The sequence below is a fragment of the Ahaetulla prasina genome, chromosome 2 (assembly GCF_028640845.1).
Source record: "Ahaetulla prasina isolate Xishuangbanna chromosome 2, ASM2864084v1, whole genome shotgun sequence".
Classification (NCBI taxonomy): domain Eukaryota; kingdom Metazoa; phylum Chordata; class Lepidosauria; order Squamata; family Colubridae; genus Ahaetulla; species Ahaetulla prasina.
Genome location: NC_080540.1, coordinates 139,089,420 through 139,098,413, shown reverse-complemented (window position 1 = coordinate 139,098,413; position 8,994 = coordinate 139,089,420).

The following is an 8,994-nucleotide window of genomic DNA, read 5'->3' as shown; positions in this document are numbered from 1 at the left end:
GAATTGGAGTAGGGTGCATGTGTGAAGAAAGAAGACATGAAAACTCAACCTATTTTCATAGGAACTGTTTTCAGAAAAGTGTTTAGATGGACCAAATGGTTTAGTAAAAGAACTCTAAAGTACCCAAGAGTTGAAGAAGAGCATAAAGGTGAACTTTGCTGCGTGATGGTATTCAGCAATCTAATGACAGGAGTAGAAAGATTACCATATTTCAGCTTTCTGCGGAGGTGATGAAGCTGTTTACATGGAGAGAAAGTGTTTATTTGTGCCCTTGTAGCGCTTTGAAACTCCCAATGGCTTATTAAATCAATTAGGTTCTTTGGGTTCCTTTCCCAGAATGTTGGCCTGAAGCAATCTTTCAAAATAAAAAAATATTTCCTTAATGAAATCAGAGGTTTCTTTAATGAAATCAGACGGTTCTGCCATTAAAGTAACATTTGTTACATGAAATCAAAAGTCCCTGAGAGCTACAAGGTCATCGTGTTTTGAAATGAGATCAAAGTTTCTGCTATTTAAACTAAACTTTGCTGCGTGAATCAAAGGCCTCTATTATTTAAGGTTTCAGGTGCTCACTTTTTAGCTCATTCGGTAAAGCATCCAAACAACCAAAAATTCTTGAAAGCCAGTGTCAATCCTTCTGGCCCTTCTGGCTTGCAACACCTCTACATAATTTGCATGCTGGCCAACCTCCCCCGCGCCCCCCCCCCCGCACTCTTTCACACAGCAATTGATTGACCCAGAGACAGCTGACCAAATAAGTCACCACACGGGAGAAATCCCCTTTACACATAAATAAATATCTCCTTTATTGTTGCGCAGCAGCAAAGGGGTTATCTCTCTCAAAAGAGGAACCCTGATCAAAGCAAAACACTCATTTATATTTTGGCAAGCTTACAAAAGAGACAAGGCAAAAGCACTAATTGGTGACACTCTGAGGTAGGAGAGAAAGTGTTGATTGGTGACACCCTGAAGTATAGAAAATATTGGTGACACCCTGAGGTGAAAGGAAAATATAGGTTGGTTGGTTAAGTTTCAAGGTATCCTTTGCTGACTCATGTTTGATCAGCAAAGGCTAAGGGACAGGTTTTGTCCACGTGCAATTAGGCAAGCGTTAAAAGCACAATACTTTTCCATTTCCTGTCTCTCAAATCAGGAGGGTAAAACATGGGCTTCTCTTTCCTCAAGTGTGTCCTTATGATTCCTGAAAGCTGTGCATGTCAGTGGTATCTCATGATGATCCTCTAATCCTGAACATTTATCTTCCTAGACAGATGGAGGACATTGGGGCAAAAAAAATAGGATATAATTTACTGTAGGGATGTGCCAATCTTACAACAGAGGCTTGGAAAGAGACACGAAACTTGAAGAAAGAAGGAACTGAGGAGAAAGAGGGCCAAGGAAACCTTAACTTGGCCTATGAAATAGGAGACATCATATTCCCGGACAGGAAGAAGATTGATTGTGAAGGAGGTTTTAGCAACTGCGGAAGTGCAAATTATGGAAATAAGGTGTCAGGGACACCAATAAAAACACTCAGGACTGGAAAACCTCTGACATATAGATAATGATCGAACATCTTCTAAACTAGACTAGGCTCTTTCTTTGTTAAGCAGATAACAACGCTGTTGTCCTCAGTTCCATGAATAGTAGTCACTTAATGCTTTGCTGAAAGCATGCATATCAATAGCCCAAGACTGAGCTCTTGATTGGGGTAGCCTAAAGTAAGAATGTAAATGGGGCATGGTGGCCTAGTGATTAAGATGCTGGGCTTGTGGATCAGAAGATTAGCATTTGAGGCTCAAGTACTGTGTGATGGGACGAGTTCCCATTCTTGCCCCAACTCCTGCCAACAGTTCAAGAGCATGCAAATGCAAGTAGATAAATAGGTACCACTTCAGTGGGAAGGTAATAGCATTCTGTGCACTTCGGCATGCAGATATGCTGGCCACATGACCATTGAAGTGTCTTCGGACAACACCGGCTCCTTCAGCTAGGAAACAGAGATGACCATAGCAGCCTAGAGTCGGACACAACTGATCAGGGAAAACCTTTACATTTTTTCCCTTAAAGAATGTAAATAAACACATAAATGTATGAGATACCCACGTGCGCTTTAACAGAAGTTAAGCTGAGGCTCTGAAGAGTTGGCATTGACTAGCTAAAGAGATTTCTCATCACATCTCCCGCCCAGGAAAGAAAACACAGGCATCAAGATCCACAGGCTTTCTGCCATATGAGCTACAGAATGGAAAGGCCTCCAAGGAGCTGTAATTCCTTGTTCTATGTTAAACAGCTTTATTTAATAGGCTTGCAACAACAGCAACAGAAAAGGTAGATTTTAGTGAGTTATAAACATCTCCCTGGGTACGCAGCCATAATTATCATTGTTCACTACCAATCTATCTTTCTAAGCATGCTGCTGCAGTCCTTATCCCGGTGATGGCAGATTCAGGTCTGCAGCCTTTGGGCATTTGTACATCTGCACTGGACCCAGTTGGTCAGGTTGCCCTGGTAGCGAAAATTACACCCTCCAAGGAGAAGCTGCATCTCTTCATCTCCAATGGGGATCTGCTTGCCAATTATCATTTGTGCTTTTGTTACTGAAGACAAGACTACAACATACTTTGTACAGTAAGAGGACTGTGGAAAAGGCTACATGCTATCCCCAGATATCACCAATTTTTGTTTTAACAGGGTGTAAAAAGTAACATGAATATGTATGTGAGGGGTCCTTGGTGCTCTCTGAGCTTGCTTGTTTTCTTGCAGATGTTTCATTACCCTAACTAGGTAACGTCATCAGTGTTTAGGGCCGTGGATAGCTCAGGCTGTAAGGAGCCTGTTATTAGAACACAGTAGCCTGCAATTACTGCAGGTTCAAGCCCGGCCCAAGGTTGACTCAGCCTTCCATCCTTTATAAGGTAGGTAAAATGAGGACCCAGATTGTTGGGGGGGCAATAAGTTGACTTTGTAAATATACAAATAGAATGAGACTATTGCCTTACACACTGTAAGCCGCCCTGAGTCTTCGGAGAAGGGCGGGATATAAATGTAAATAAAAAAAAAAAAGCAAACAGCATAAGGAATGCTGTTTTCCGTCAGTTTATATTCTGGTGTCTTGCCTATCTGTGTGGGTGAGGGTGATCCCAGACTAAGCCAAGTCCAAAAGTGCCAGGGAATTTCTAGAAGCCTGGCACTCTGAGAAATCAGCCATCAATAGACACATAGACATTAACAACATGTACAGACTATGAAAAAGAGACAATCAACTAGCCCAAAAGAGAATAAAAAGACTCCAGCGCCTCTCCAGCTGTAACCAGCACTCAGAACAGCATAGATTAACTCGAAGATCAACTTCAGACCAACAATCAAGTAAGTAATACCACAATCAAGGAACTGCCAAAGAGCAGTTAGTAAACAGCCCAAACAAAGAATCCCTAAGACCGCCCTGCCCCCCACTCACGCTGAGAGGAAAGACACCAGAATATAAACTGAGGGTAAACAGCACTCCTTACTAGCGCTGATGATGTTACCTAGTTTGGGTAATGAAACATCTGCAAGAAAATAAGTAAACTCAGAGAACACCAAGGACTCCTCATTTCAACCCTGAGCTACAAATATTCTCCTTTATTGAATATGCATGTGATTAAAGGGTAATCGTGTTCATAATATGTCATTCTAATTAAGTGTAAAAGAAAGCACTTTAAGCTTTCTTAGCCCCATTTGTGTCTTCTTGGAGGTCATCCTAGAGCATATCATTCAAAGACCAAATACATCCCTCACCCCAGAAAAAGCTAAGCACCTCTCCCTCAAGGCAAAATCAAACAGGCCTCATTATGGCTCAGTGTGAGGCCACTGAGTTCAACGGAGCTTATTGTATTTCCCGAAGGGATGGGCAACCTATGATCTTCCTTATTTATATATTATTTAATTTGTGTCCAGCCTTTATTATTTTACAAATAACTTGAGGGAGCAAACACATCCAACATTCCTTCCTCCTCCTATATTTTCCCCACAACAACTCTCTGAGGTGGGTTGGACTGAAAGAGAGTAACTGACCCAAAGTCACCCAAGCTGGTTTTAATGGCTAAGGCAGGACTTGAACTCACCATCTCCTGCTTTCTAACCCGGTGCCTTAACCACTAGACCAAACTGACTCTCTAATAGTATTGGCTAATCAGAGGCCATGCTGACTAGGGCAGATGGCATCAGAGATGGCCATATCAAAATGGTTCCATGTTGGTGATCTGTCATCTGGAGGATTGCAGCCTGAGATTCTCTGGCTGGTTGGTTTCTGAAACTCTCTGAGAAAGATATTTTGCTACACTTATCTAAGATCTGGTTATATTTATCCTTTGATGAATCTTTGTTGAGATATACTTTCAAAAGACCACTTCACCCAATGATCCAAAGATGTAGATAAATTCATGGTAATTCAAACTAAGGAATTAGATCAAGGTGATATTCAACAAATGTGTTTTTTTATAGTCCAGAATAAAGCTCAGATGTTTTTCTATGTTTTGGCCTCATTCCTTTTGAAAACTGTGAATTGATGCTATGTGGGGGGCAGGGGAATGAAATATATTTACCAGTTCTCATTCAGTACAATGAACAAGCATCTGCTTTTGAGATTCTTCTCTCTTAAACAAGACAAAACATTTGGTAAATTCTTATGGGAGAAGCATGTTATTTTTCTGCTTATTTAATTACGAGGCTTACCAAACTCAAGGTTGTGGAAATAGTCTAGCCTGGGCCAAAAGGGAGTACATTGCAGAGAATTTTAACCAACCCAGCTAAAAGTGCTCCTTAAGCTTTTTGGTGACTTGAAGATGAAAAATAACCAGGAAGAGCCTCTTACCTTGACTGAACATGCCAAGGAGGCTATTTGGAAGATTGGTGGTAGGTGTGGAGTCAATTTGCTGATGTCAGCACACTATTGGCAATCCACAATGCAGTGCAGTGACCGAGATGGACCAGAGTAGACTGGTGGTTATGCGGTTATGCTACTCTGGAACCTGCAGCTGTTGTTCAACTCCCTGATCCACTCCAGGTGTCAACATACAAGAGCTATGCCACTGTACAAGGCAGTGGTGAAATCCAAATTGTTTTACTACCGGTTCTGTGGGCGTGGCTTGGTGGGCATGGTGTGGCTTGGTGGGCATGACTTGATGGGCGTGGCAAGGGAAGCATACTGCAAAATCTCCATTCCCACCCCATTCCAGGGGAAGGATATTGCAAAGTTGCCATTCCCACCCCCCTCTGAGGCCAGCCAGAGGTGGTATTTGCCAGTTCTCCGAACTGCTCCAAATTTCCACTACCAATTTTCCAGAACCTGTCAGAACCTGTTGGATTTCACCCCTGGTACAAGGTGTCCAAGGGATATGTGTGAATGCAGACATCTACGGTAGTGGTCTCGACTCCTCAAACCCCTTGGATTTCCAAAGTCCATCTCCCAGATTTTCCAATTAAATTCAAATGAAATTTATTCCTGAAAGCTTTTTTTTCCATTGGATTGTTTCAGACAGGGAGGTAGTGCAGGCGGCCAGGAAGACTTTGGATTGATGGAAAAGATGTCTAACCATAAAACACTCTGTGCTGTTTCTAATAAAAATAGGCTCAGAAACATCCCCAGGAGGGGAAAAAAACATGCCTTTTTTTTTTGAAATTGCAAGGCAAATTTCAATATAGCCCTACTCTGGATGGATGTTAATATCCATAGTAGAGTTAATATAATACTTAGATCCATGATAGCAGCTTGAGAAAAGAAATCCGAGGGGATACCTACCTGAGGGTGCCAAGAAATTTGAGGTCTTTCAGAATTGTATTTAGGCTTTTAATGGTGCTCTTTAAAAACTGATAATGATATATGATAATTTTCCAACCTTCTGCATGATGGAGATTGTTATGCCTTAATTACTGTAAATGTCTACTTGACATAATTGCTGAAAGCTGATGTCTTTATAACAAGCCCGTAAAATCCAAAGTAGTGCAACGCATACATGGGGCTGGCACTTGGTGGTGCAATGAAAGGTCAAGGAGACAAGGAAGGTCTGGGTTCCAATCAAGATAGCAAGTGGTTCGGCACCTTTGATTTAATAAGTTAGCATTTATTCTGCCTGGAAGAGAACTGCAGCCTACTGGACCTGGCCTTCCAAATTCTGGAATTTGAGAGTATTGAGAAAGCTCCCCACACTTAAGAGATCCCATTCTCAAAAACATTAGACTCCCTGAAGACAGGAATTCCCTTTGCACAAGGAGCATGGGAATTAAAACTGGAAGGAGCATGAGGAGAGATGCTGGCTCTGTGGCTGCTTGTTTGTTTGTTTGTTTCTATCCTGCCTTTATTACTTTACAACTAACTCAAAGCCGTGAACATATCCAACACACCTTCCTCCTTCTATTTTCCCCAGAACAACTACCCTTGTGAGGTAGGTTGGGTTGAGAAAAGAGTGCCTGGCCCAAAGTCACCCAGCTGGTTTTCATGGCTATGGTGGGACTAGAACTCACAGCCTGGTGCCTTAACCACTAACCACAAACCACCTCTTAGCTTTTACAGAAGATACAACCTTTCAGTCAATGAACTCCTCAAGAGCAGAAGGACACTAGGGCAATAAAAAGAATAATAATAATTAATTCCAGTCAGCCTAGCAAAGAGTCACTCTAAAAACAAGTCTTAAAACAGATATTCTCTTCTAAAACTTGTCTCTGCCCAAAACCCAACCTTGAAGATAGCCAGGAATATGAATGATCTCCTCCCTGGTATTTATAGGTTCACCTACAGATTGATTTTTTTCCCCCTTCCCTTTTTCAGTAGCCTCACAGCAGTAGACTGACGAAAACACAAACAAAACCAGTATCAGTTTCTTCCAGGCAAAATGAGAACTTAGAAGGGAGGAGGATTGGTTGACTGCTTGCTGAGTTGATGTGTATGATCTTTTGTCCTTTAGATTGCAGAGCTTCAGAATGCCCTTGAAGACTTAAGACACCCACAACATATAAAGGGATTTTGAATCTGAACGTCAGCAACAATCAAGAGCAGGGGTCTCCAACCTTGGAAACTTTAAGACTTGTGGACTTCAACTCCCAGAATCTCTCAGCCAGCAAAGCAAAGCTGGCTGAGGAATTCTGGGAGTTGAAGTCCACAAGTCTTAAAGTTACTGAGGTTGGAGACCCCTGATCAAGAGCATACTCAGAAACTACCACCACTCCCGGGAAACACACTAATCAAGTCAACATACAGGCAGCGGTACTCTCTTACATACAGGTATTTCCATCATCTGTATGTAAACTTAGGCACAGTGATACACACACATGTATAAACACATTCCTGGATTCCACTGGCCTTTTTGTGAAGGTTATATGAATTATTACTTCCATCCATAGGAATTCCATGGAAACTTTATAAAACACATGAATAGCTTGCCTGCCAGAAAGTCACGCAATGGTATGACGAGCAGGAAATAAAGAATAGAAATAAACCCATTCCTTTAATTTGGGCTGTACAGTCTGCCGCTGGCCAGAGTGTCTCTTCGTGCGATATATATGTGCATGCTGTGACCATGCTATGCACAGCCTCATAGCCAGTGGATTCTAGTTGACCAATCTGGAGCTCAGCAATGTAATCCTCTCCAGTGTGAGTTGTGCTCAACAATAGCCTCAGGAACTGAAAGTGACAGCCAGGCAAGCCAATGGACTCTGTACCAAAGTCAGTCTGTCTCACTCCTGCCCTTCGTCTTCAGCTCCTAGTTAGCTGGGCTGCATGAAGCAAGGGCAACAACCAGAGGTGGGTTTCAGCAGGTTCTGACCAGTTCTGGAAAACCAGTAGAGGAAATTTTGAGTAGTTCGGAGAACCTGTAAATACCACCTCTGACTGGCCTCACCCCCATCTACTCTCTGCCTCCTGAATCCCAGCTGATCGGGAGGAAGTGGAGATTTTGCAGTATCCTTCCCCTGGAGTGGGGAGGGAATAGAGATTTTGCAGTATCCTTCCCCTGGAGTGAGGAGGGAATGGAGATTTTAAAATATCCTTCCCCTGCCACGCCCACCATGCCATGCCACGCCTACCAAACCATGCCACGTTCACCAAGCCACACCCACAGAACCAGTAGTAAAAAAATTTGAAACCCACCACTGGCAACAACATCTTTATCCACTTGTACAACACGGAAGAAATTATTTTCCACCACTGGGACTTCCTCACCCACCACCACGATGCAAAGATGAATATGAAGAGCAATAGAAGAGCAAGGTATTTCAAAAGAAGCTTTCGACCAAGATTTGTCCTCCCACTTATTTGACCAAGCAAACACTGGCATTTATTACCCTCTTTAACTGGCCTAGCCTTCCAGCCATAGTTTTTTTCAACTGTGTATTTATTTATTCATTTACATATTTGCCTGTTTTATTATCACACCTTTATTATTTTTACAAATAATTCAAAGTGATGAACATATTTGGCATACCTTCCTCCTCCTATTTTCCCTACAACAAGTGAAGTGAAGTGAATTGGGCTAAGAGACTAACCCAAGGTCACTCAGCTGGCTTTCATGGCTAAGACAAGAATTGAACTCATGGTCTCTTGCTTTCTAGCTTGGTTCCTTAACCACTAGACCAAACTGGTATTTTAGAGAGAGGATATAATTGGAAAATGTACCTAACAGGTCCTAAACTCAGGGAACCAGAAGAAATACCTCTGCCCAGAATAGCTTCCTTCCATATCTGCAATGAAGCATTCAATATATATATATTGATTCCTACTATACATAAATTCTTTCAAACTAGCTATTTTTTTTTCCCAGAATGTTTCCCTACTATTCAAGGATGGGCAATTTTTTTCTGTCTGATCATGATTCAGCAGTTACTGAGAAAGTAAGCTAATTTTATATGGTGATTAGCATTATAGTGCATCCCAGCAATTGATTAAATTCTGAGGTAGTTCCTATATTGGTTATCTTGTCTTATGTTCAAGGAGGTATGTGGTCTATTTTGGATTGCTCT